The sequence below is a fragment of the Crinia signifera genome, chromosome 5, assembly GCF_055691185.1.
Source record: "Crinia signifera chromosome 5, ASM5569118v1, whole genome shotgun sequence".
NCBI lineage: Eukaryota > Metazoa > Chordata > Amphibia > Anura > Myobatrachidae > Crinia > Crinia signifera.
This window is the reverse complement of record NC_139221.1, coordinates 114574420-114601794: the sequence shown is the minus strand read 5'-3', so window position 1 is coordinate 114601794 and position 27375 is coordinate 114574420. Positions and strand designations below refer to the sequence as shown.

General features: G+C 42.0%; 1 protein-coding gene and 1 pseudogene across 3 annotated transcripts in view; both read right to left on the bottom strand.

The window, feature by feature from the left end:
• Positions 1-27375, bottom strand: part of ATXN1 (ataxin 1) — a 309499-nt gene that overhangs the window by 198449 nt on the left and 83675 nt on the right. For all 3 annotated transcript variants that reach the window (XM_083187879.1, XM_083187877.1, XM_083187878.1), the window contains exon 2: positions 2977-3077. The gene's annotated coding sequence lies outside the window, so the exon portion shown is untranslated. The remainder of the gene's footprint in view (positions 1-2976; positions 3078-27375) is intronic.
• LOC146080506 (small ribosomal subunit protein uS2 pseudogene) lies at positions 21398-22476 on the bottom strand (annotated as a pseudogene).

Here is a 27375-nt window from a genome sequence, read left to right as displayed (position 1 = left end):
CTAACTCTCCCTGGCATGCTTACAGCTGGGATTCTGGTACTCGCATTAATGAACAATGTGAGCACCATTGGCTCGGCTTCTGACCAGTGTTGAGATTCCGTGGCTTGTATATAGACTGTCGACATACCCTACGCTTCACCTAATAATGCATATCTTGCATACAATACTGAAAAGCTGAACATCGTGGACTACCCAGAACTAGTTTTGCTCACATAGTTCAAATCTTCTAGTGCAATTAATGTTTTGCATTGGAGGGAAACTAGCAGAGGAGTAATCAAAACCAAAAATAGTGCTTAGAATACTGGGTGCCCTAGCCTGGGAAAAATATGATCTTGTATAAGAAACTCAGGAGTGCAAAAGGCAAATAGTGTAATGGCATTAGGCTCAGAAAGGCATAGTAAGGCATTAACATTTTCCATCAGGTAACAAGCACTTCTGCAGTGAGCTCAACTTATATTTTACTGGCATCATGGTAAAATAGTAATTACTCCCATTTCTTGTAAATAATGTACATTAGCAAAGAGCTCTGTATTTTATTTCCAGATATTTTGTTGATTTGTGAATAATAATGGCTTTGCACGCCTGGATGAAAATAATTGTTTTCATCAGAAAGTTGCAGGTGGACATAGATCCTTTTACCCTGGAATTCCTGAAGCTGTATGACAGAGATGTCTAATGTGAGACACTGAGGTCCTGACAGTTGCAGAGACTCCAGTAATCCTATATGCACTTCTGTTGAATAATTTAAAGAGCTATTATATTTTCAGACATTTCTCTGTGAAAGGATAGTCAGAACTATGTGTCTCAGGTGTCTTAATAGGGGAATAAAAATAGATTAACAGATTTCTGAGAAAGCAAGCCAAGGACACAGTTCCCATTTTTTGTACAATGAAGGAATGTATCTTCTTTTATACAGGGAAAGCTCAACATACAAAATATGGTCATTACACATACAGAAAGGACTCTTTTACGACTTTTAACAATGTTCAAGAAAAATATAGGTTGAAATTTTATAGGATGAGAGATTCAGAAAGTGAAAGATTTGGTAAGAAATCTCCAGGTTTTATTAAAGCGGCAATCATTTACAGTACACTGCAAAATCAAACTGGTTTTGCAGTGTAAATGATTGCCGCTTTAAAAAAACCTGGAGATTTCTTACCAAATCTTTCACTTTCTGAATCTCTCATCCTATAAAATTTCCCTCCTGGGGTTTATCATAGCCACTGTATTTATGTCAATGTATTTATGTCATTGGGGTATATAATAGATATGAAAACTATACCAAACTATCGAAAATATGTATTATACACAGTACTTTCTGACAAGTACAAGACAAATCCAGCAGAAAACTTTGGAGTGGATATTAAGACTTGATTCACATCTTTGTGGCTACGTTGAACAATGTTACAGATCATTGCTTTTTGAAGAGGGTGGCTCCATGATGGTGCTATTCACAGCACTACGCCCACCCCCCAACTAGGTCTCCCCCCCAGTTATCCTCGGGACTTAGCGTCACTGCAGTACATCACAATGTGACATGGGGGAAGCATGACACAATGTGTGAAAGGACAGTACATCACAGCAGAGTGTGGAAAAGGGAGCACAACACAATGTGGAACGGGGTGCACAGCCTAATATGCATTTGGGGGGGATACAGTACGCATAATGTGGAAATGTAAGCATAGCACAGTACAGTGTGGGAATGGGAAAGCGGTGTCCCTAGTGTTAAAAACAGGGGGGGGGGGGGGGGGGGTCTGGAGTTCCGGGCCCTGACAGAGAACTTAATACATAATAACAAAGTTGCTGATGTCGAGTGAGCAGTTTTCCAGATGATGCAATGCATTTTGCATGGAGAGGGAACATTATGCAATTTGCAATCCAACATGCAGAATGGAGGCATTCTATTATAGACTAAGTACAGTAAGGCCATGTCTCTGCAATTATAGCCCAGACACGTTTAATCTTGTAGGAATGTATTGATAATTGGTTTGACCTCTGACACCTCCCACCTGTGTCATAAATACACAGGAAAGAGTAAGTGGGCAGTGATAGGGAGATGGTGAGGGAGGGATAAAGAGGTTTATAAAGTGTTTGGTAGGGGGAATAGAGAGAGGTGTGGTGAGTAATGTGAGAAAAAGTGTCAGGGGAAGAGAAGGAGGGTGATGAGGAGCAAGAGAGCGGATGGCGGAGACCTAGGATAGGAAACAATTAAGCAAAGACAAGCAACACTGAGTATCACTGCTAGCTATTTCTAAAGCAATCGGTGCTGCATCCTACAAGTATGGCATACCTATAAAAGGCATATTGTTTAATTTGATACCAACTACACGATTTCATTATGTAATAGCTAGCTGAAATGCTCATATTTTCAGAGGCACATCCAGTAACTGACTTACTGCATAATACAGTATTTCCAAGACAAGAGCTCTCTAGGAAAACTGATTGTTCTACAAAAGACATTTATGCAGCTTGCAGCAAGGTGGTATTTCCAATATAGAGAAACAATGACAAGAATGCAACTGTAAGCTACCCGACATATACCATAATGCAGATACTGTCACAGCCATCAGCACCACATACCTCTCAAAGCTTTTTAATGGGCCACCCAGACACCACAATGGAATAATCATTTTGTACTATGCCCCTAACACACTCCTATACAGTACCTAACAGACTCTGGACTGTTATGGTAATGCCTACAATTGTACAACACGTTAAATATGCTCAATTCACTTTAAGAGGCTTTCCTAGGTCATGAAACTGGAAATTTGCGCTTTGCTGTAAGTTTAGGACTCTTTCTATAATAAACAGTATGCACTGTATATTTCTGTTGCTGCAGTACTGTATGTGTATTGTGCAGTCCACACTCACAAACACGTGCACTGCATATGCGTTTAACTGCTACAAACAATTGCGTGCGCACCATATGGTAACATAGTAATTATCCCACAAAGATAATAGTATTGTATAACTTACCTGTTGGTTAATTCTTCTTTACACCAGCATACTTTTCCACAACGATCTTGTCTGACTATTCCACCAACCTAGTTTCACTTTCTTTACCTTTTTTTTCTTTACTGAAAAGCATGGGAAAAAAAAATGTAATCACTTTTTAAAGAACATGTTATATAACAATTATAGCATAATGCTATTCATATTGACATGTAACTCCCCAATGAAGGGACTGTACTAAGAGCAATATTATATATTAGATTATGGGTCTCCTAAATCAGTGGTTCTCAACCTCAGTCCTCAAGGTCCCCCAACAGTGCACGTTTTCCAGGTCTCCACACACAATCAAAGGAGAAATAATTAGCTCCACCTGTGATCTTTTAAAATGCGTCAGTGACTAATGAGTGCACCTGTTAACCTGCCAGGTGACCTGGAAAACATGCACTGTTGAGGGTCCTTGAGAACCACTGTTCTAAATCACACCCAATTGACCTTCATGCTGACCTGTTAAAAAAATATATATTAGTCTGCCTGTAGTGTAGTTCTTAAAGTATAAATGGACCCCTGCAGTCGGTTAGGTTACCCAAACAATGTAACCCGTTACCTTTTTCTAGATAAAAAAATAGTTGATCAAGTTCTTGACGTTGAAATGTGATTTTTCCATACAATAGAAAAGTGACACTGTACAAACCACAGGACTACTATGCAGGGAGTTGGCCCAGTGTGGGTGTGTGCCTGTGAGCATGTAACCCCTGGCAACGATCAAGAAACCCCTGGTAACGAGCATGTAGGTAAAAAATTCTAATGTAGTAGGGCAGGGTGCCTGAAACTATTTTGGCAGGCGGATACAAAATTTCCAGTTACACCACTGATGTAGGACCTTTGGTTTCTTGTGTGTAAAAGTGTTTGCATTTACTTATTTACCATGACAGGATTAAAAAATTGAACAAGTTCGAAAACTATTATTCAATTTACAGCATTCTGATACAGTAGTTAATGTTTGGCCTTATTTCTGTATACAGTAGCTATAAACCATTACTATGGCAATATCAGAAGAGCAAACATTTTCCCATATTGTGGTACTGTACTAGACATAAAATGCATTCAATTCTTTTTTTGTGTGTGTCTGGAAGTGATTTCCCATTGTGTCTCAGTCTGCATTGCCAGCATTGAACACTGCAAAGACTTCTATTCCCCTCTCACTGGTTACATTGTGAATACATTTGTACCACTTTAATCGCTGTATTGCATTAAGCACCAATTGGATTCAAGCCATGTTTCTAATGTACATATTCTTTCAGTTTTTGACAGTTCCAAAAAAAAAAAAAAAAAAGGAATGTAAAACTTAAGCACAGAAAACATCAAAGTGACAACCTAATGTCTTGCATCAAGAAACCATAATCCATGAAAAATTATATAATACATTATATAAAATGTCGCATCAAGGTCGCTGTAATGCAGGAATACATTTTAAAAATACTTTCTTTTTTTGTTTTAACAAACCAGTCTTGCTAAATAGTGCTACTGTGTTTCTAATAAAATAGTGTCTCTTCTGTATCATTCCGTTATTTATTTGTTCATGTAAGCCAGGGGTTCCCAATCTTTTTTGAATCACGGCACCCTTAGAATATAAGATTGTTTTTCACGGCACCCCTAGGCCAATTATTTTTTAATTAGACTGGGTTTATATGCCATTATTAGGGTCAGTTATGTGATACAGGGCAGGATTTCCTTTTGTATGTACGCATTTTATGATTGGCAGCCACCAGCACTGGTTTTGCTTATAAATAATTAACCATTAATAATTTGAGTTGGTCCTGGACCACCAACCCAGGGCACCCCTACATGTGTCCCGAGGCACCCCAGGGAGCCACGGCGCACAGTTTGGGAACCACTGATGTAAGCAATGGTATGGATGTGTGCAAGAACTGGAAAACAAAATGAAGGTGCAAAAATTTTAGTTTAGATTTTTTTTAGATCATTTGCTGTATTTGTGATCCAAATCAAACCTTGGAAAGAGATAAAATAGCAGCCAATCCGCATTTAACTGCCATTTTACAGGCCTTGTTTGAAAAATGTCTTGAGGTGATTGATTAGTACTGTATCTCTTTCCAAGCTTTGATACACCTCCCCATATCCTATTGTATAACGAGCCCTTTTCTAGCCAATCCTAATTGGGCCACCAGAATAGTGCTTACTGTGAGGCATGCAAAGACACCGGCTGGGCTGCAGTTCCCAGAAGGCATGATCACACTCCAACAACGGACCTCTGCCGGAACGGTTCACCACAGATGGGACCATTGTGCCTCCCTTGCACTCCTGGGCCCAAGAGAGGCTTGCCCACTACACCTACCCAATCTCCCAGTACAAATTGCACAGAATTGGGTAGTGGTCAAATATGATAAGGGCCTGTTAGTGGGTGAAATTAGACCACACACACACGTCTTTATCTGCTGACTGACAAAAATAGACTGAAATTAACCAAAAGTGGAGAAGCTGCACTAATAAGATGTTATTAAAGCACCATGGGTGTATAACAGTGGTTCCCAACCCTGGTCCTCAAGTACCCCCAACAGTGCACGTTTTGCAGGTCTCCACACAGAATCACAAGTGCTATAATTAGCTCCACCTGTGGATCTTTTAAAATGTGCCTGAATAATGAGTGCATCTGCTGGGTGACCTGGAAAACGTGCACTGTTGGGGGTACCTGAGGACCAGGGTTGGGAACCACTGGTGTATAACATCCATGGTGATCCAATTAGCACAGCTTCTTCACTTTTGGTTAATTTCAGTCTGTTTCTCTCCCTATCCCGAATCTGCACTTTGGGATTCAGGTGAAGGATAGTTTTTTTGTGCACACACTGGCACATCTAGAGGGGATGCAGTTTAAATCCCAGCGGTCGGGATCCCGGCGTTCAAAATCCACGACACCCTCGGAGGGAGAATAAATTAGTGTGCCGAGCGCAGCGAGGCACCGGGCTCGCTGCGTGGCAAGTGGGCCCGATCTCTCACCCTAGAGATCTGCTGCTTTTCTTTGATTATAAAACCTAAAGGGTGAGATTTAATAGGATGAGAGATTCAGAAAGTGAGAGATTCGGTAAGAAATCTCCAGTTTTTTTAAAGCGGCAATCATTTACACTGCAACACCAGTTTGATTTTGAAGTGTAAAAAAACCTGGAGATTTCTTACCAAATCTCTCACTTTCTTAATCTCTCATCCTATTAAATCTCACCCAAAATATATAATATAGGATTACTTTTTGATACATCATATTAGTGCCTAATACATACCCTCCAACATCTGAAGGGAAGAAATCGGTACACAGTCAGGAAGGGTGCGTGGTCAACACGTAGAGTGGGCATGGCCAAAGCTAAAGTAGGCATGGTCACACCCCTTTCCGAATGTGTGAGCAGTTTTTTTTTAAGGGGGCCTGCCCCTAGATGTGTATATACAGATATATATATATATATATATATATATATATATATATATATATATATATATATAATCTATATCTATATCAGTAGCTACACCTGACTGCTCACACACACACACAGTTATACTGCACCACACTATCCTCCTGCTCACCTTCACTCTCTGGCTGCTGTCTCCATCCAAGGTGCGCTTTCCTCCCTCCCCCCCCCCTCCCCCCATCCCAGAGTGCTGTGTTGTGTGAACCCCTGCAGTGGTACACATAGATATACTGCTGACTGTGTCTGACAGGGGACTTGGGAGAGGTGTTCTTCTGCCACACCAGGGAGGAAACAATTAGCAGGGGGAGGCGGGCCCGTTGACTCCACCCGCAGGGCACTATGGGAGATGTAGTATTGCCAGCCACTTCCCCTCACACTGCCGAAAGAGCAGCGCCAGCGGCCACCCAAGAAACTACAACTCCCTGAATCGCAGGACTCGGAGCTGCCTCAAAAACCTTTACAAATCGGTACAGATTTAGCCGGTACAGACCATTAAAAACCAGTACTGTACCGGCTAAATGGGTGCAGTTAGAGGGTATGCTAATATAGCACTAGTTTCTAGTGGCTTTCTTTTGTTGACTGGTAATAATAAGCCAATTTATCAGTACAGGTATAATAGGCAATATTAAAATTTGCATGGCTAGTTAGACAATTTCACATCACCACCATATTAAACTATGGAGATTTTTATTAGATGATCTCTGATTGCACAAGTCTATGACATAACTTCCTGTCAGATTGAAGCAACTGCATTCACATGGAAAGTTCATCAGGAGGCCACTGATACTGGCTTGGCCTGTTAGAATCAAGCTGCCTACACCAGAACAACCATCTCTCATCCTAGAAAAACCTGGCTCCTCAGAGACACTCACTCCGGAGAGACTTCTTGAATGCCACACATTTTTTGTCTTGAATGGACAGAGTTTCTCTTTAAGACACAGGAGAATTTGTTCTTTTTCTAGAATAAACCCAGGAAATGGATGCTTACAAGCACTTTGCGAAACATATCACAAAGTCGGGGGTGTAGTAGCATGCTTGTAGATTCTTACCCCGTTTCATACTAAAAGCCAGTTGTCACAGCTTTCACTAAACGTTTTCTTTACTTTACAAATTGACCAAAGGATTATTTAAAAATGGCTTGCTGTCACATCAGCAAACACATTGTTTGTGTGGTTAAAATCCCAGCAGGAGCAACTTGAAAAGAGAAAATGTCAAGTGCCGCATACAATTTCATACCATTTCTGACCCATTGAGGCGATAAAGTAATTATGTATAATTTTTCACAATACTAAGTCTGGAATTCTCGGTTCTTTGAAATCTTAATAGCTCCTAATGGTAGTGTACAACCCTCAGACGTCTGTTTGGAGTCTAGCAAATAACCACACAAAGACGGCAACATTTGAGTTGTACTCTACTTTTGATTCTTTGCTTTAAAAAAAACAAAACATGGGCACATGTGTAAGAATTTAGGAATTGTTCAGCTGTGATAGTGATAGAGTAAATGTCATTTGGGAATTACAGCCTACTATAAATGCATTGTTTTGCATTACATAATAGGGTGGTGGAAAAAGAATGATTTGGTTATAGAGATATTTGGCAAAGGTTCTAAGCAACCAATGAAAAGCGTGCTTCAAAGGTTTATTACCCACTGTGGTAAAAATTAATGCTTTTACAGATTTTGGGCGGGATGCACTAACAACTGCCACCCCTTACCACCCCCCTCCGCATTGATACTAATCACATATGCTCTAACATATGAGATTAGCATCACAAAGGGCAGCTCTTGCAATAAGAGCTGCCCTTTGCGAAGCTGGCAGAGGTCCCCATAATCTCCCCCCCCGCCTTCTGCTGTCTCCGGCTGCGGCGCCAAAGCATGGTGAGCGCATCACGTGGGAACGCAGGGAACGCAGTACACTTTTATATGGTGTCCATGTTGACAAAGACAAAAAACTCATGTCGACCTTATCCATGTCAATGTCGAATATAAGCTTGTGTCGACCTTTTGTCATTGTCCATCATGGGTATGTTGACTATTTCAAGGTGTCAATACAGTCGTCGAGAATTAATGGTCGACGTAGGCATTGTCTACCATTTATACTGTAACCCTATGACCAAGGATGCTTCTTATAATGCATTACGCCATATGAAGCATCCCATTGAACTGTAATGTCTGCAGGAAATTGTGTAAGAATTTAGGAATTCTTACACTAAATATTGGAAATATTAGAAATATACCTGCAATTGCAGATTTTCCTCTCTTATGCTCAGTCCAAGACTCATGAGTATAAACAAAATATCTACACATGGATTTGCAATCACTGTACTGTATGTTGGTTTAGTTCGTGCACTAAATTGTCTCCAATGCAGTTATGGATAATTACTTCATCCATTTACAGAGCTCCAGGTTTTGAAAGGAAAGTGTAACTAATATGATGAAGCAGAAGAGACCGCTCTGTAATGGGACCTACACGCGGGGCGCTTTCAGGGCATTTTCTATGTGATCTAACTAGATAGCTTAGAAAATGCCCGGCGCTCGCTCCGTGTGGAGGGCCATAGCGATAGCAATTAGCGGCCCCGTGTATCGCTATCGCCCGGTGATTACTATCCAACATGCAGGATAAATCTAGTGACATCGCCGAGCACGGCCAGTGTTCTAAGCCGACACATGGCTGTGTGCTGAGCGTTGTGAGCGATCTAGCAATGTGTGTAGGCCCTATTACTGATCATTTGTAACAAAGATAGGCAGAATCCAATTACAGCAATAGAAACTAGTTTGTGTTTGGTATTCTGAAAGACCTTTCTTAAGGTGCCCATACACACGTACAATTGCTGGGTGAGATGCGCGCTCCCGTCACACACAAAAAGTGTGTGCTGCACATACGTTTTGTACTAGATCTCATCTCAACTCATTGCATTGCAAAACCTATGCCATGCGATCTATTCCAAATAGTGTACAATTATTGTACCGTGTCTGGGCAGTGGTGAAGCTAGGTGCCACGGTGCCAGGGCATGTTTCGCGCCCATCTCCGATTTGCAGTAGATGGGGCTCTTGTGCGGCAAAAAGAGAGTGCGGCCTCCCTACACAGCTCCGCCCTCCCTACACCCCTGTGTATGGGCACCGTTAAAATATTTTGTTATAATTTGTATTTCCTGTTTCATGTTTTAGTGTAGGAAACATGCAGGCTGCCGAATACTGGCCACCGAAGAGACATATTTAATAATGATTGCTGTGCATGGCACATTTTAGTTTAGATAATTAGCATATTCCGTCATTTTCAAGACCCCTGAGAAATTGTGGTATACTGCAGGAAAGTGTCAAATGCAGGAAAATGTATATAATGAAACTGCACTGTGACTACACATTTTTTAGAAGATTCAACACAGACATAAATAATAATAATAATAATAATAATAATAATAATAATAATACTGCATATCCTCTGATGTTGGTCTGGGGTTAGCAGAAAGTCCAGCTCTGTACTGAAGTAAATTTTGGTTACTAAGCAAATAAATACTTATTCATGAAACACCCATTCTAGATTTTAGAGGAAAAATGAATACTTTAAAAAAATACAAGAAACTATCTAATATGGCATAAACATAAAATATACATCAAAATGGAAAAAAACAACTTAATTGGTTCCCTAATATATATCCCTAATATATATAATTATGTAGGCATATATAAATGGATAAGTTATTATTATCGGTGCGTTCAAATCTTTATGTGCCACAGGTTCACACCTCACCACAAACACATTATACTGTACACCCACATATATATATATATATATATATATATATTATACATATACAGTGGCACCGGGAGAGGGGGTACTAATTTCCTAGGCCCAGGTCTGATGGAGGGGCCCAGTGGGGTCCTCTATTACCTGGCAGCAGCACTTGCTGCTGTGTGCTGGTCTGCAGTACCTGTGTTCATTACATCATATTACATTATATTATTTATCCTCACAGTCACTGAAACATCTGAGTGAACATTAGTTGCAATGTCATTTTTTTTCCAACCAAGCCCTCTATCTATTTATCCAAAAAGTAATTTTGTTGTTTGCCTATTTATATAAGATATTTAAATGTACAGTATAGTCAAAGTTTTTAGCTCTCCACTTTCAGGATTGCAGAGTGGGGGTGTATGGTAAGAGGGCCCAGCAGTCACCCAAAAACTATTGAAGCACTCTCCAAATTGTTACGTAAAAAATATTATTTTATTCCAACCATAGTGTCACTAACTTTTTTTTTTTATTTCAAAGACATTTCTATATAAAATAATGGAGATAAATAAAATCTTAATAAAAGTCACTCAAGAGAATATAAGTATTTAATTGTGACCTATGACCATCACTATAGGTTGCACTGGTTCTAATTCAGGAGATGATTGAAATACACAATATAAGTGGATAGATATAAGAAGATGTTTTGGGGATCTTGTCCTAAGATACTGTAAAAGCCTTTATTCCAAAATAATTTGCATTTTCACTCACAGAAGTCAAACCCGAAAGCAGCGATTTGATAGCCGATGAGAAGTGTGATAAATGCCTACACATAATTACCATAATAGTTGAATACAGAACATTCCTGTATGTGAAGAATAATATTGATGGGCATTATGTGTTGATGTACTTGGCTCCAATACAGAATTTGCAGTTGCAATTATGTAATTAACAACAACTGCAATTTGTACTGTGACTGGAAGAGTGGTAATTGCACAAAGCAATACCTGAGACAGAGGTCACAACAGAGACCTCAAGATCATTTCACAACACTGTTTTCAAGCATATCTGTACATACGGAATCCAGTGTCTGAGCCTCTTGGCAGAATTTTCATCATATTGTTGCTTCATGTTATGTGCTGCAGCAGATAAAGCAATTGTGCTAGATTTATGACATACAAAAGCTACAACAACAAGTGTTCTGGTATTGTTTGGACTACACCTCATTGAAGATTAGAAAAGTAGCTTATTTGCACAAAGTCACGTTATAGTCATGTCGCTATTTGTGGTATGGTCTGATATGTTTCTGCTGTCAGTGTGGTACAATTATGCAGCTAAGCTAATAATGGTGCCGATGAGACTATCACTAGTGACGGTATGCTCTGTCTGTGCCATAAAATATTCTCAGTTTCAGCTCAAAAATAAAAGAACAACAGTAAGGGCCCGATTCAGGTCGGCTTGGTAAGCTGCAAACATTGCAGCTTAATGAGCGCCTGAGACACCGCCCGCCGCACATCTGAGCACATCCCCTCGCATGCCTCCGCTGCAGGAGAAATCATTCGATGTCGCGACCATCGAATGATTTCTACTGCCTTCGCAAATAGAAGTCAGTGAAAACTGTCTTTTATTTGCCCGCCTGCATACCCATAGGTACGCCCTTTTTAAAGGTGATGCCCATAAAATGCTGGGTGTTTCCATGGGTGAGCCCCATTCTCGCCGCTGTCCGTCCCCAGCCCTCCCCTCTCACAATGAATGGCCCGTGTGTAACTTGACAAGGCCATTAGTTGATGATGTCTGCACATGCGCAAATATGTGACCCCCATACATCCGAACAGGGACGTATTTGCCCCGTTCTGAATGAATGAGAATTAGGCTCTAAATCATAGCCACAGGCTTCCGTATTACATGAACATGTTACTGTACATATTGCAAAGAGATCACATAGTGCAGCAATTAGAGGAGGAAGAAAGGTTACATTCAGGGGAGTAATTAGGTGGCATAGATAAATGAGTTCCCCAACCTCTGCATGAGCACTTTAAGCCCTGGCTACATCCCCTTTAAACTGCCTCCAAAAACACCAGGTTTTTACAAATGACTGCACATCAACCCGGGTGTTTGTTTAGGAGAAATGGCTCCATAAAAAAACCCTGGGTTCAGGATTTAGGAATCCAACCCAGGCATCTTGGAAGGGTTGGTTCCTGGTTAAAGCAGCATGTAAACTGGTAATCCAGATAATCCAAAACGGGACCCATTACGGTATAGTGATTGAGTGAAAACATGTCTGTGAGAGCTGTCACCAGGGAGATAGAGATTACAGCCTCCCGGTATGGTCTGGATTATTCTGGATCATTCAGGGAGAATGTAATCTCTCCCTGCCCGTGACCCTATGACAGCTGTGATATCAGACACCCCCTCCTTCCCACTGCAAGTTGCCGGTCTGCTCCAGTATGGCGTTCAGGGAGATTGGGAGCTTTTAGTGCTTGTAGACAATGTTATCTCCAAACAGAGCAGCACATAATGCACCTGTGTGCAGTGTGAACATGAATGTCTTGGGTTACAGTGGAAACAGTTTATCTACCGGGGCTGATCTGGATGTTCCAAATTCCTGGCCAGATATGGGACTTTGGTGGAAAAGGAGGTAGGAGTTTTTTCCCCCTTATTTATTTGCAGGCTATGGACTGCAGGTAAGCAAGGATGCCATTAATAAAAAAATTAAGTGATTAATTACAGATATGTCCTCATACATCATCTGTGTCACATCAAATACCCCACACGACTCTGCTACCATTGTTTTCCCATTCAAGTTTCATTGTGCTCCATATAAGGACTGTGCCAATGAGGATCCAAAGGTTTTTCATATATAAACCCCTCAGATGCAATATATGGACACCTTTGATAAAGCCGCTGAGATGGTGAAACGCGTCAGTTGCTTTGCCCACTTACATTTTATGGACTGATCCGAACCAGCCTCAAAACACCTTTGGACCCTCATTGGCACAGCTTTTGGACCCTGCCATCTGCACTAAAGGCTCTTTACACCTCCATCTTCGACTGCAACTCTGGGGTTTACTCCCCTAATCCCGGACGGTGACTCTGCCTAGTGTATTCAGGCCTGGAGTCCCTGGGAGGAACAAGACCCACCACAGTCTTCAACTAACAGGTGGATGGCAACATTCATTCTTTGCACTTGCACTTTATATGGTCCCGATTCGAGGCATAATAGGAACGGACAGCCCCCCACCCCCTTTTTCCCCATTTCATATGTGAGGCTAATTTGCATCCAATACCAGCAATTTCCCCTACGGTTTTCATTGTATTTAATAAAATGTATTCATTTTAATGTAAAATCAGTCCAATTTCCATATTGGTTTTATTTGATTTTAATTAATTAAATCAGCGCTGCTTCTTTCTTTTTCTTTTTGGTATCTGTTCAGTTCAGGTCTGACTAACCTGACATCCCTAGCAGCTGCTATTGATCCAGCCCAAGTCTAAGCACCACCTTCCCCTTCTCCTTGAAAGGGTACACAAATTTCTACTTTTCTAGATGGGACAACCTGTTACCTAAAAACTGATTGATCAACTTAAATTTTGCTCATTAGGAGGTAAACTATAGAGTAAGAGAATAACGCTCTACCCAGAACATTGAACGTGTACAACTGTTGGCCCAGCTATCCTTCGTTCTAAAGTTCAGTGTCCAAAGACCTAGTTTTCCATTGTGTGACCACCATACCAAAAGGCATTGAAAGACACAGAATTATGTATGTACAAGCCAACATTCGAGGGCTCCAATATTAAATTTAGGTGCCCCCCTCAAGAAATTTCAGAAGTCCCTTCAAATGTACTGTAGCTATATGCCAAATAACTTCTTGGTGCTCACTTTACAATCCTTGGCAATAAAGTAGGATCCATAAGGGGTGGGGCTATCCAACGTATAATAGAAAAGTATTATTAACAAATAGGGATAAATATGTATAACCTTTACAATGAACAACTCCCATATACCAGTATGCCATGATCAAAAGCATTTCATTTAGGGGGTTTCCACAAAGTAGCACAGTGAAATAATGAATCTCCAGTTTTTTTAAAGCGGCAATAATTTACACTGCAAAAGCAGTTTGATTATGAATTGTAAATGACTGCCGCTTTAAATAAAATGGAGATTTCTTACCAAATCACTCACCCTATTAAATTTCACCCGGAGGACTATTTCACACGCTCCGGCTACTGCCGGGCTACAAAACCCTGCACGGCCCGGAAGCCGTGCCAAACATGGCCGTTTACAATGGTGGGGATGGCCACAGCCCGGCAGCAGTCCCTTCCAGTGGTGGGATCCGGCTGCAACCGGGCGGCCTGGCCGTAGCCGGCCCATTTGAATGGACACATTTGTGTCCATTATTAACTATGGTGTGTGGCACGTCTTTTCGCGGTGCAGGGTTTCACCGGCCGGCAGGAGCCGGAGTGTGTGAAATAGCCCTTAGTGTATAGAAATGGGAAAAAACACCACCTGTGTTAAATAACTCATAGAAATTAAAATAGGAATTGCCAAGAGGGAATTGCTAAAGTAATTAGTGCAGTTCTGAAAGACAGATGTATTCATTAATTCTGTTACATTACCTGTAACAGGAAAATATATATTTCTTTAACATTTAGAGCTTCCCATACTGTACATGCAATGATTTGGAAGACCAATGCTGTCCATTTTAGGCTAAAATGGGCCAAAGCGACTTACAACATTATCATTGAGATGATTCGCGAATGGATCTAAGATGTATATGTAGCTTAACCCTCTGTGAGAGATGTGCAAAATATCAGCTAAAAACACCAGTGTCTCTCACGTTTGTTAAATAAAGTCAAATAAAAAAGTATTGTGTAAAAAAAAAAAAGATATTTCCTATATAAAAAGCTAAACACTACAGGTCATTATGATGAATAAAAATGTTTGCTTGACAATTTTCAGACCTATTTTGACAAATTCACTTGGCACTCAATGGGTTAAGAACCCTCTCCCTGTACATGCACACGCAAAGTAGAGAAATAACTTTTGCAACAATATGTAGTTAGGAAACCTACCTTTACATTCTCAGTTAACATTTATATATAGGGTGAGAGTGTACAGATTCTTCAGAAGCAGAAAATGCAAAAGTAGCTTGATATATTTGTGTATAGTTAGTATTTCTGTACCCTGGCTATTCTAGCTTTATACCCCTTTCACACCAGCCTAAACTCCTAGGTTGGGCTTGTGAACAACCCGTGACTAGCTCAGGTGTGTAAGGTTCCCAGGCCAAAATCCAGGAAAAATTTCCCGGGATTTCAACCCTGCTATGGATTAGGGTTGTTCCCATGTCCAACCCGGGGTCCTGGCTGGTGTGAAAGGGGTAGGGGTACTCACCCGGGTTGCCGTCCTCAGTGCGTGCGGTCAGGCCAGGGATCCAGACGGTGGGCACAGATGACAGGACAGGCGGCAGATGAAGATGACAACTCTCCAGCGCCCTCACTGCGGCTGGTGAGCTGTGACATCTGTGCCCGCCGTCTGACCTGTCATCCGCACACGCAGCCTGTGTGGATCCCCAGCCTGCACCGAGGACCGACAACCTGGGGTGAGTACTCTCCGCCGCAATCCCACCTGCTGCCCGCCTCTGCCGCCATTCCGCCTCCTTTCCACACCAGAAAATGCAGGGTCTTTCCTGGTGTGAAAGGGGCCAACCCGGGAATGCCCCGCTATGATCCCTGGGCCGTATTCAGTGTGGGTCCCTGCATTTTCTGGTGTGAAAGGGGTATTAGATGGAAAAGATGCTCTGTTTAGCCAAAAAAGGTTACACAATTTCCTTTGACTAAGTAACAAGTAAAATATAACAAATGTAACAAACTCAGGCAGGCTGAAGGGATCAGGCAATTTTCATCACTGAGCAGACTTCCTGGTAATAGAACCAAAGTAAACATATAGTTAAAACTAACCTTCATCACCGCTTACCACAGAAGCAATATTAGCGGAAATATTATAAACATTCTCAACATCATGGCTCTTCAATACACAAATCAATTATAATCACCTTTTTTTCATCAATTTTCTCACATACTGTAGTCTTGATTATCTGTACCTTTTACTTTGGTATACCTAAAATCCATCATATATTGAAGGTTATTGTTGTACACTAAATGTATTATTTTATGGGAAAACCAATAAAAGTTTTTTTTTTTTTAATTATAAAAATAAAAAAAACTACTAAATGGAACTTTGAAAAAGGAATCACAGAGTACTTTCCTCAGCAAGACTTTTTGTGGTCTCGCATACAAAAGCTGGACACACTGTCTGCCACACCTTTCATATCCCCTTTTTATATAGCATCAGACTTGCTTATGCCAAGTACTTAGTTGAGCTCATCCTTGTGAAAAGTGCCTTTACCGTTTGAGTGCCAACATCTATTTGAGAAACGCGCAAAATATCCGCTAAAAATGCCAACATCTCTGAGAGAGATGTGCAAAATATTGACTAAAAGTACCAGCTTCACTCACATTTGTTATATAAATTCAAATAAAAACGTGTAGAAAAAAAAAAAAAAAAGATTATATTTCCTATATGAGGTAAATATTACAGGTTATTATGATGAATAAAAATGTCTGCTTGGCAATTTTCACACCTGTTTTGACAAATTCACTTGGCAATCAAAGGGTTAACACCAGCCATCTGAAAGGAGGTGGTATATAAGATAGCATATGTGCAGCTTTATTGATAGTGTCTGACTGTAGCTGTGATGCGTGATTTAAACAAGTGAGGTTTCGTTGGATTTAGCCGGGAGTTTAGTCTGATGCAGGGAAACTGTCTGAATTCTGTAATATGCAAACTGAGCAGGAAGGGTTCTCAATGGTCCTATTGATACTGGAGAATGCCTGACAGAGAGCTGGTAAGTGTGGTGAAAAATCAGTGTCTAAAAAAAGAAACATCACTATTTTAGACTCATGTCTCCTCTTAAATTAACACTTTTCTGCAACTATAATAGTGACTTCCTTCAATGCCTGTCCTTGTAAAATACACAATACTCTTATCTTTAATATCAGTTTCGGTGCATGCTGCCTTACTATAGCCTACATTTCATATGTAACCATTTTTGAATGGCTTACGTGGCAATCCTGCTCATTGGTATCTTAGTTTTAAACTATTTAAACAAACAGATCTCCCTTTTAAACCTGGCATTAACAAATGGGTTGGCTCCATTTACTGTGCTGTAGATACTGTTTTGTGATCATTGACCGCTTTAGGCTAAAGTTACAAAAGGCCCTGTGCATTGAACCTATACCATATGCTACATTGTCTTGCATATAGACAGCAGTATAAGCACAATGTGATTGTCACATAATCAATGAGTCACTGAACAAAAGGCTAGTTGCAAAGTTCTGTGTATCGGAGTCTGCCCGCTTACACTGCTTGCTGTGTGCACCTAAATATAGCTTACACTTGCCAAGTTCACAAGGTTAAATATGGGGACACACAAAGCACCCCATGTGGCATGAGCCTTCCAATACAAAGCACCGTTTCACACCCTCTCTCGTCTACAGGTTATCTAACCCTGGCTGTACTACAAAAGGAAAGAACCATTACGTTGCCTATTGGCTGCCATAATAATAACTACATTTGGAAGAGTGTGTGTAATCCTGTGCCTGTGTCGTATGTTTCACATAGCCACAGTAACATGTGTCTGTCATTGCTGCTTACTGCACAAGTGAAAAGATTATAGCAAAATAAAACTGACCAATAGGGGGCACTAGCTCTCTCCCAAAACAAAAAAACTCTCTTGTTCAAGTTCCTCAAAAAAAGTATCATTTATGAAAGTAGATGCCATGATTTGCCCTATACTGTACTTCACTGGGATGCTTTTTACACCTTTATACATATGCTAATACATGTCTGTGCTTTATTTTATTCGTGTCATTAAACATTTAAATGCATCTGATGCAATACTGGGACTGACTCGCACGGCTGCGAACTGCTTATTGATGAACTGCGCATTCATATGGGCCACAATGCGCGTCCCCGGCAGCTATCAAGTCCTGCAAATTTCTCTGTGCACTAGCCGTTGGCAAAGTGATTGCTAGGGAGTGGGCATGTGGGGGTGGGAACCAACCGTTCTTTGGGAGTGCCAAGAAAAAAGCAACGGTGAAAAGGAACCGCTGGAAGTGTCAGAGAAAACGCAGGTATGCCAAAGCCTATTAGGGAAGGGTGTGTGACGTCAGTAGCAGCCTGAATATGCTTTTTTCATTGCTGCCGACGAGTAAGTCCTGGGCTACACAGCAGTTGCGATGACTGGCGCCCAGCGTAAACATTATTCAACGGTGAGCAGCTTCCGACAGGATTTGGACATTTTTTCGCTCGGGTGCGAACAGATGTGCAGACGTATACATCCATTCATACAGCGCGCACATTCATTTGCAAGACGGGATTTCACTGGAGCGGGGCGGACACTAAACTGATCGCTGCCCGTATGAATTTGCAGGCCTGCTTTCAGGTATGAATCAGACCCACAGTTCAGAGGTTTCCACTCTTCCATGATGGTCGTACTACTTCAATAAGTATTTAAAAATAAAACTATTTGGAAATGGATGAAATGTAGTTGGCAGCATGTGGCATCAGGATCATCTTTGAAGTTACATTTTTACTCTTTCCGCTAAGCTTATTTCCGGCCACATCCCTAAACCTGCAAAGGTCAGTAGTAACATTATATGTAACAGGGCATTTAGAAAACCTGGAATGCTGCTGCGTGAAATACATAATTAGACACATCTGCGGAACTTGCAATGTAAGGCAGTTTGCCATTTAAAAATGAATGTATACATCATATAAAAACACTATAACACAGATCACCGGTAGTCAGTACAGACCACATTAAATGGCATGCGGCTGGGGAACAGCTACTGCTGATACTGAAGCTATATTTTTACATTCGTTTTTCAAATATATATATATATATATATATTCGTTTTTAAAATATAAAAATAAATGAATTTTGTCGCAACTCTTTTTGAGGGAGTTGGGGAAAGTTTCCTTGCTAGCAGGAACATTTGAAAATACTCTGACACTCATGACTCATACTTGCCTATTCTACTGGAATGTCCAGGAAACTACTGAATCTTGGGTGCCTCTCCCGGACAATATGAAAAAATAGGTAAGCATCCAGAAGGCTTGATGCATAGAAACAGATACGACTCATCCTCAATTATACCATTATGGACTTTCTCCCTTTTAACATTGCAATTACAGCATTGACAACCCCCCCACACTTCGAGTGCTGTCCCTTCCATTGGTGCCAACCAAAAAGTCAGCAAGTACACCATGCTTTTAAGCTTCATTCCTATGAAGACCTTCTTCTGCATGTGCCTTGTGTGCTTTTCAGGACAGTTCCTAGGTCTACCCATCATCTCTCACTTGAGCAAGATTTCGCATTTTCATATGCATAAAGCTAAAATACTTTTATATTCCTATTTAAAAGTAATATTTATTTATACAGTACCTCCATACTTTATTAGACACAAACGAAGCCACTTACAAAGTAATTTATTGCTGCTATATAATTATCGGCCCTGCTATTGTAAATCAGATCACCATTTTTTTTTTGGGGGGGGGGGATTTTTAGCGCAACATTTAACTAAACTTCATTTAATTAACTTCAGATCACTTGCCGTCAATAACTAAAGTGATTCATATTCCTCAACTACGGCCTTGGCATTTTTAGGGGATATTTTGCACATCTCTGACACAGGGCCGGCTCTACCATTAGGCAGCTTTAGGCATTTGCCTAGGGCGCCGGGATCTGGGGGGGCGCCACCAAGTCTGCAAATCAAAAAATCAAGGATATCTATGAGAAGCAGGTTGCGACTGTAGAACGTCTAAGACCTCACCTCCATACTTTCCCTTGAGACATACTTCCCTACATTGCTGCCCCCCCCCCCCCTCCTTGTACTCTGTTGTGGGAGGCAAAGGGGAGGGTGCAAATGGCCTCTAGGGAAAGCAGGGTACTTGCCCACCTTCCCAGTAGGGGATGGGAAGACCACATGATTTTCTTTTTGGGGGGGGGGGGAAGAGTAGGTTGAGGTTTTGCCTAGGGTGTTGAGATGCCTTACACCGGCCCTGCTCTGACAGCAACGCTGAGATGTTCTGTGAACTGACCTGATATGTATTTGTAGAGATGTACAAAATATCCGCTAAAAATGCCACCGTCACTCACATTTGTTATATCAATTCAAATAAAAAATGCATAAAAAAAAAAAAGATATAAGGTAACCAGTACAGGACATTATGATGAATAAAATGTTAGCTTGCCAATTTTCGCAACTATTTTGGCAAATGTACTTAGCACTCAAAGGGTTAATACTGTACATCTGCTCCTCCTATCTAACATGCACCTGTCCTTCAGTGTTTCAGTCTTCTGTGTTTTCCAAGCTTGTCTACTCTCCAAGTATGTGGGGTGCCACTAGGAATTTTGGGGCCTTGGACTGATTTCCAGAAGCCCCCCTGGGTGAAGACAAGTTGCAGTTTAATAAAACATTTAAAACCTGTGCTTGTGTTTTTATTTTAATATTTCCTTTACAGGGGGGCTATAGGTGCCGGCGGGCCTTTAATGCCCCACATGCTCGTACCTGAGGTTCTCCCAAGTACCAGCATGTGGGGCAGGCTTGCTGGGACCTGTAGTCCTACTGTAAAAGACAATGTTACTGTTAAACAAGCTATCAACCCTGCACCCGCCGCCCAGGGGATAGCCCCGGGCTTCAGCCCAGGCCTGGGGTGCCCTGGAGAGGGGGGACCCCCTTATTTGGGGGTCCCCAAAAACTCCCGGTCTGGGTGACTAGTTAGGGTGGGTAATGCTTTTGCCACGAGACCCCATCAAGCGTGTCCCCTGGCTATGGCATTACACCCCCTGCTAGTGGAGCCTGGTGCTGGTCCCCAAAATACGGGGGACCCCTATTCATTTTGTCCCCTGTATTTTGGAAACCAGGGCCAGCTCAGGAGCCTGGTGCTGGTCCCAAAAATCCGGGGGACCACCACTCACTTTGTCATCCGTATTTTGGGAGCCAGGACCACTCAAAGAGCCTGGGGCTGGTCATGCCTGGGGAGGGGGGGGGGAGGCTATGCAATTTTTTTTATTATTCTTTTTTTATTATAGAAAATTATTGTCTGTAGCACTTAAAGGACGCGACGCTGGATCCCGGACTTGGTAAGTATTTTCTATGTCGGTCCCCACTGTGCCACCAACGTTTTTTTTTTCCAAATTCAAATCGTATTTTATTTCAATATCCAGTATGACCTTTGAACATAAGCGACATCAATGGCGTTCTAAGACCATTCAGTTGTTGTTCCCACCCACTCAGATGCCTGTGCAGTTGGAGCAGCGGACCAATCATCAGTGCTAGCTGGCTGGGAGCTCCAGTCTTCTGCTGGAACTTTTGCAGCAGCTGGGATATCTGGGCGCTCTGTGGCAAACTGTTGAATGGGTACAGATGGTACCTGCACCCCTTCTGACCAGTCAGCAACTTCCGGTTGAGGAAAGTCTGGAACTGGTGCAGTCCATTCACCCTGATATTCCTCCTTTGTTGTAGCCTTCTCAGCACAGCAGCCTGTTCTTCTTTCTCAATCTCCTCAGGATCACGGTAGAAATAGAGATCAGGCATGACCTCCCACGGATGCTCACGAGATTGTGCCTCTCATACGCAGGACTTCACGAGCCAGCATCCACCACATAAGGCCAACAGAATGTGCACCCTTGTTGTTACAGGGGATTGCTATATCTACATAGCGCAGGGGTGGATCTGTATTGCAGAGGGCAATAGTGGGAATGTTGACATAAGAAGCCTCAGTAAGAGGTTGATGATCAGCTCGTGGATCACTCACAACCAATAAGTGTGGTTCACGGAAAGCAGCCTGGATTTGGTTGGTGAAAGTACCAGGTGTGAAGCGGCCAGCAATTGGGGTGGCTCTGCAACCAGAAGCAAACTTCAGAACAGCTCGCTGGCCAGTATTCCTGGAGGAAATCACACAAACATCAGCTGGGTTTTCAATGGCTACAATGGCACGTGCGGCCAGCAGAAGTTTCTCCCAGGTTCGCTTCAGGTTTATAATATAAATTCCATCACTTTTCCGCTTATAAATATACTGTTCCATTTGGAAATCAAGGTTTGTGCCACCCAAATGGGTTCCTGCTGCCAGGAACTTGAGGACATCTTCCTCCTTCATTTGCAGGACATCTATACCTCCGGACATTGTGACCCCTTTAAAGTTACGATAGGGGTAATCAGCGACAAAGCCGTATAGAGGTACTCCTGTTGAAGCCGGAGTAAAAGAGCTGTGCCACCAACGTTTAAATGTTTGCAAATGGGGGGGGGGGTAGGGGTTCTGGGGGAACCACTAGCCACCAATGATTACACTTTTTGGGGAGGGGGGGTTCCACTATTCACCAATGATTAATCTTTTTTTTTGGGGGGGGGGGGGCATACTAGGAGGAGGTGAAAGAACACTTATTAAAGAATACATTATTTATGTGGTAGATGTCTATACCATATAACATTATTTTTGTGATGAAGTGCAGTGTCTTACCTCACTTTCTGTGACAGTTTTGAAATCTCCCATGCTGAATCTCCCATTATGAATCTCTGACACAAATCTCTCTGTATGTGGCTCATTATCTGAGAGAGTGAAATCTCCCATGCTGAATCTCCCGTTATGAATCTCGGGCACAAATCTCTGCGTATGTAGGGCCCTTAAGACTCTACTCTATCCTCCAAACTTTCAATTGTTCCCTGAAAACTCACCTCTACAGGCAAGCCTATCATATTCAGGAACACCCACACAACCTCCAGTAGCATTTATATCTAATTGCATCCCATCAGGAGTGTGAGTTGTTAGGTCTACACCAACTAGGTCAACAAGCATTGGGTCGACACCACTAGGTCGACAGGCAGGAAGGTTGACATGGGTCAATGTCGACAGGACATTATGTCCACACAAGCATTAGGTCGACATGGGGTTTTCACTTTTTTAACCCGAATGTCGACAAAGTCGACATGGACACCGTTTGAAGTGCACCCCATCTCCTCGCATCTCTCCCGATGCTTCTGGCACGGTGCCTTGCTACGCTCAGCACACTATTTTAATCTTCCGCCATGCCCTAGTGCAGGGCTGGGCAAAACCGGCCCTCCAGATGTTGATGAACTACACATCCCAGCATGCCTTGCACCAGTTTCAGCATGGCCACATAGCAAAACTAATGCAAAGCATCCTGGGATGTGTAGTTTATTAACATCTGGAGGGCCATTGTTGCCCAGCCCTGCCCTAGTGGATGGTAGGGCATGAAATACCGCCTGTCGGCACAAAAAACAGTGGAGAACCCCATGTTGACTGTTTTACTGTCGACCTAGCCCATGTCGACCTAATGCGTGTGTCGACCTAATGACCTACACACCCATGTCGACCTAGACACATGTCGACCTTGCTGCCTGTCGACCAAATGCTTATTGACCTAGTTGGTGTAGACCTAATGACCTGACACACACACCCCCCCCCCCACCCCACCCCCATCAGGACTGTCTTGTAATTTGATGGGACTGCCATACTATGGAATGGGGTCGACGGGCCTTAGGTCGACCACTGAAGTCGACACATGAAAATGTTGACATGGCTTTAAGTCGACAGGGTCATTGCATCAACACATGCATTAGGTTGACTTTGGAAAGGTCGACAGTCAAAAGGTCAACATGGATTTTTCATGTGTTTTATTGGGGTGGAACCGACATGGCTGTATTTCCTGCCCTACTGGGGTGTGGAAACTGCACTATGAATTGCAACCATGCATAAAATACTTTATGTATAAAAGTTTACTAAAGGCATAGCTTCTTTAGGAACAATTAATAAAAAGTAAGACTAGGATTTGAACCACTTGAGCTCAGGGCTATGTCCCCTATAAAATTGGTAGTTCTGAATACTTGACAATTTTCATAGACTTTACAACGTTTTTTCACTGGCCAGCCCATGAAAGACAGGAAATGCCACACATACAATCAAACACATGTTCACATAGCAACCCTTCTTGTTATTTTGTGTTATTTGAGGAAGCTAATCATATATTTCATAAGGAGCATCCAAGCATTTCCTGATTTCTTTATTTCTTTATTTTTACAAACTGCAGCCTATAGGAAGATATTATGGATAAAAAACCTCTTTACATATAACAGTAAGCATCCTTACAATCCCCTAAAGTTTTTATTAGCATTACTGAATAATGTGGTTATATAGAGTCGTGTATGGTCTTTTTTTGTTCTTCACAAAAATGTATGTTACAGTGTGTGTGTGTGTGTGTCTTGTGTTGAGACAGCTTTCACACAATGGAGGTATTAAAAAGAAAATGACAGGAGAGTCTATAGTCGAGATATCTGAACTTCTTAGTGATAATAAAGTGCCAAGCCAGAGATGCCTCAGCTCCAATCACAGGGAAAACACAAAAAGCAGAAACACTCCTTCTAGTGGCTCCCACAGTGGGAACTGCTGCCAGAGTGCCACAAAATAGTAAGCATGCCACTACAGTGCAATTATTTAAGAAAATGTCAACTCCATTGCAACAGAAACATAATACCTTACAAAATGGCAGCTAAGACACAATTCTGTACCACTACAAAGTATTACATAATAATACTTTCTCTCTCTGCTCTCACAGAACACTACATAGGGAACAACTGTAATTGTTTGTTTTAATCTGATAAAACTTCACAGTAATCTTCAAACAAAAGAGGGGAGGGGCTATCAGGTGCAGTAGGAGTTGCTATCAGTCACTGCTGATTCCTTGGTAACAGCAATGACAGAAGCAGCGATAGCGCTGTATGGAAATGCTACAGTAGGCGTCTATTACAAGCAGACATCTCCAGCTGTAGTGATCCAACCTACATTTTAGGATGCAGTATTGGATTATAGCTCCCACCATCAGGAGCTTGCAACACTCATGGTGCTGCCCTAACCAACTGCCACACTAACCAACTGTTGCAGAGGCAATGAAATTTCCTACAACGGAGATGCCTGGCCTCTTCCCACCTCCTGAATAGCGGTAACCGGTGGGTATAGAAGGATAATATAATAGTGTGCCCGAAGCATACAAGCATAGTGGGGGAGCACATTACACTGATATGGTGTCAATATCTGCCTAAACACATAAACACCAACCAAAATTTAAAAGCCTCACATTGACTTTTTGCTTGTGTCAATCTTTTTTTCTGTGTTGACCATCTTGTCTGTCGACATCTTGACTGTCGATCTATGATCCATAACCATTTGGTCTTTTTGAGCCATCTAGTGATTTATTTACTAATAGAGATGCATTTAAATGGTTAAACAAGTTAAAAGGCCCATTGTGTATGGTGGGAGATGATGGGGAAAAATCGATGGGATGTGAAAAATGCTCAGTGGAAGTGTTTTGGCGATTTTCCTCGGGGGTTGGTGGGGTGGATGACTTTCCATAGCAGAACGCTGTGGAAAACTGTCCACATCGAGCCAGCAATGATGCGGGAGCGTGCATCTGCACTTACCGCTGCCCCGTACACACTGGGCGGCTTTCAAGCTAAAGCAGCTCGGATGAGTAATCTGAGCTGCTTTCAACTCAAAGTTGCCCAGTGTGTATAAGCCCTAAGACTGAAGCATGTAACCGATGCTTCAAATTTGGTGTTTAGTAAGTAGCTAATGACATGGCTGCAGAAAATTAAGTGGGTGTTTCTACTTTCAGTTATGACAAAAATAGTCCTGTATTAAACATACATACAGTCATCCGGTGCCCAAGCCGAATAGATTTTATACCGTGTTGATCTTAATCTTTAGTGGCCTTATACACATTTGGCATTGAAAAACAATGCTAGTTATAACTGTATATAAACCAGTATTCTCAAGGCTTCCCTGCAGCAGTTATACTTATATTTGATAGAGTACAAAATAGTTATTATATATTATTACTAGTAAGCCCGCTCGAAGCAAAAGGTTTGAAAGCTAGTCTGCTATATTCTGTGTTTGTGCATGTGTGAGAAAGAGATGTAGATTCACTTTCTGCCAGCAGATGGTAGTGTTTCGGAGACTCAAAGACACACATTATATATATAATTTTTTTTCACCAAAGACCAAAGTGCTGTGTTGCTCTCTGAATTTTTGAGTGGACTTCAACCTGAATGGGACCCAGCTGAGACCCCTTTTAAATTGCCAGCAGGATCTGGCTTATTGTGGGTCAGCAATGTCACTGCCTATGTCAGCATTGGCAGCTCTTGGTGATGGAATTATCTCCTAATGCCAGCTCTTCCTGTACTGTAAATGGGTCCCATGTCGGATTGACCTGGTTTGCCTATATACACTGGTAACTGGACACAGTATTGAGCCATTTCCACTGGATAGAATTACTGGGTTAACATGCAGTAACCCACGATTTTCTTGTCATTGGAAAAAAGGAGCATACTGTACAGTATGTGTGAAAGGGGGTTAGTGAAGTTTATGATTTTAATAAAAGCAAAATGCTGCAGTTAGGAACAGAGTGATTCATTATTTTCACCAGTATTTAGATAATTTTGTCTAATCTTTAAAAGCAAAAATAAAATAAAAATCTAAATGTATTTATTTACAGTGGTACTTGTTTCCTAGCACGGCCACACCGATCATGATCGTGGGCATCGTGAGTAAAAATCGGGGGCATCGCATGCACTAAAAAATCGGGTGCGATGGTACCGACGCGATGCCCGCGATTTCCCATAGGGAACAATGTTAAATGCCTCAATTTACCCAAATCATCATAGGGAACAATGGTAAATGGTCCAGAACCCCCCAAAAACACCCCTGAACAGTGAAATGGCCCCCCAAAATTAGTTTACGCCACCCCACGATCAACGTGAACCCGAAGCGTGGCGAGCGCAGTGAACCCGCGAGGGGCGGCGGTACGCGTCCTCCGACCTTTTCATACCCCCACTATCCACGTCGGCGTGGAGTTGAGAATAGAATAGTGTGGCGAGCGCAGCGAGCCACCGAGCCCGAAGCGTGGCGAGTGCAGCGAGCCCCGCGAGGGGACGCGGATACCTGTGAAGCCCGCGAAGTGACGCGTTTACCTGTGAAGGTATCCGCGTCCCCTCGCCACGCTTCGGGCTCGGGGACTATTCTATTCTCGGCACACTATTCTATTCTCAACTCCACGCCGACGTGGATAGTGGGGGTATGAAAAGGTCGG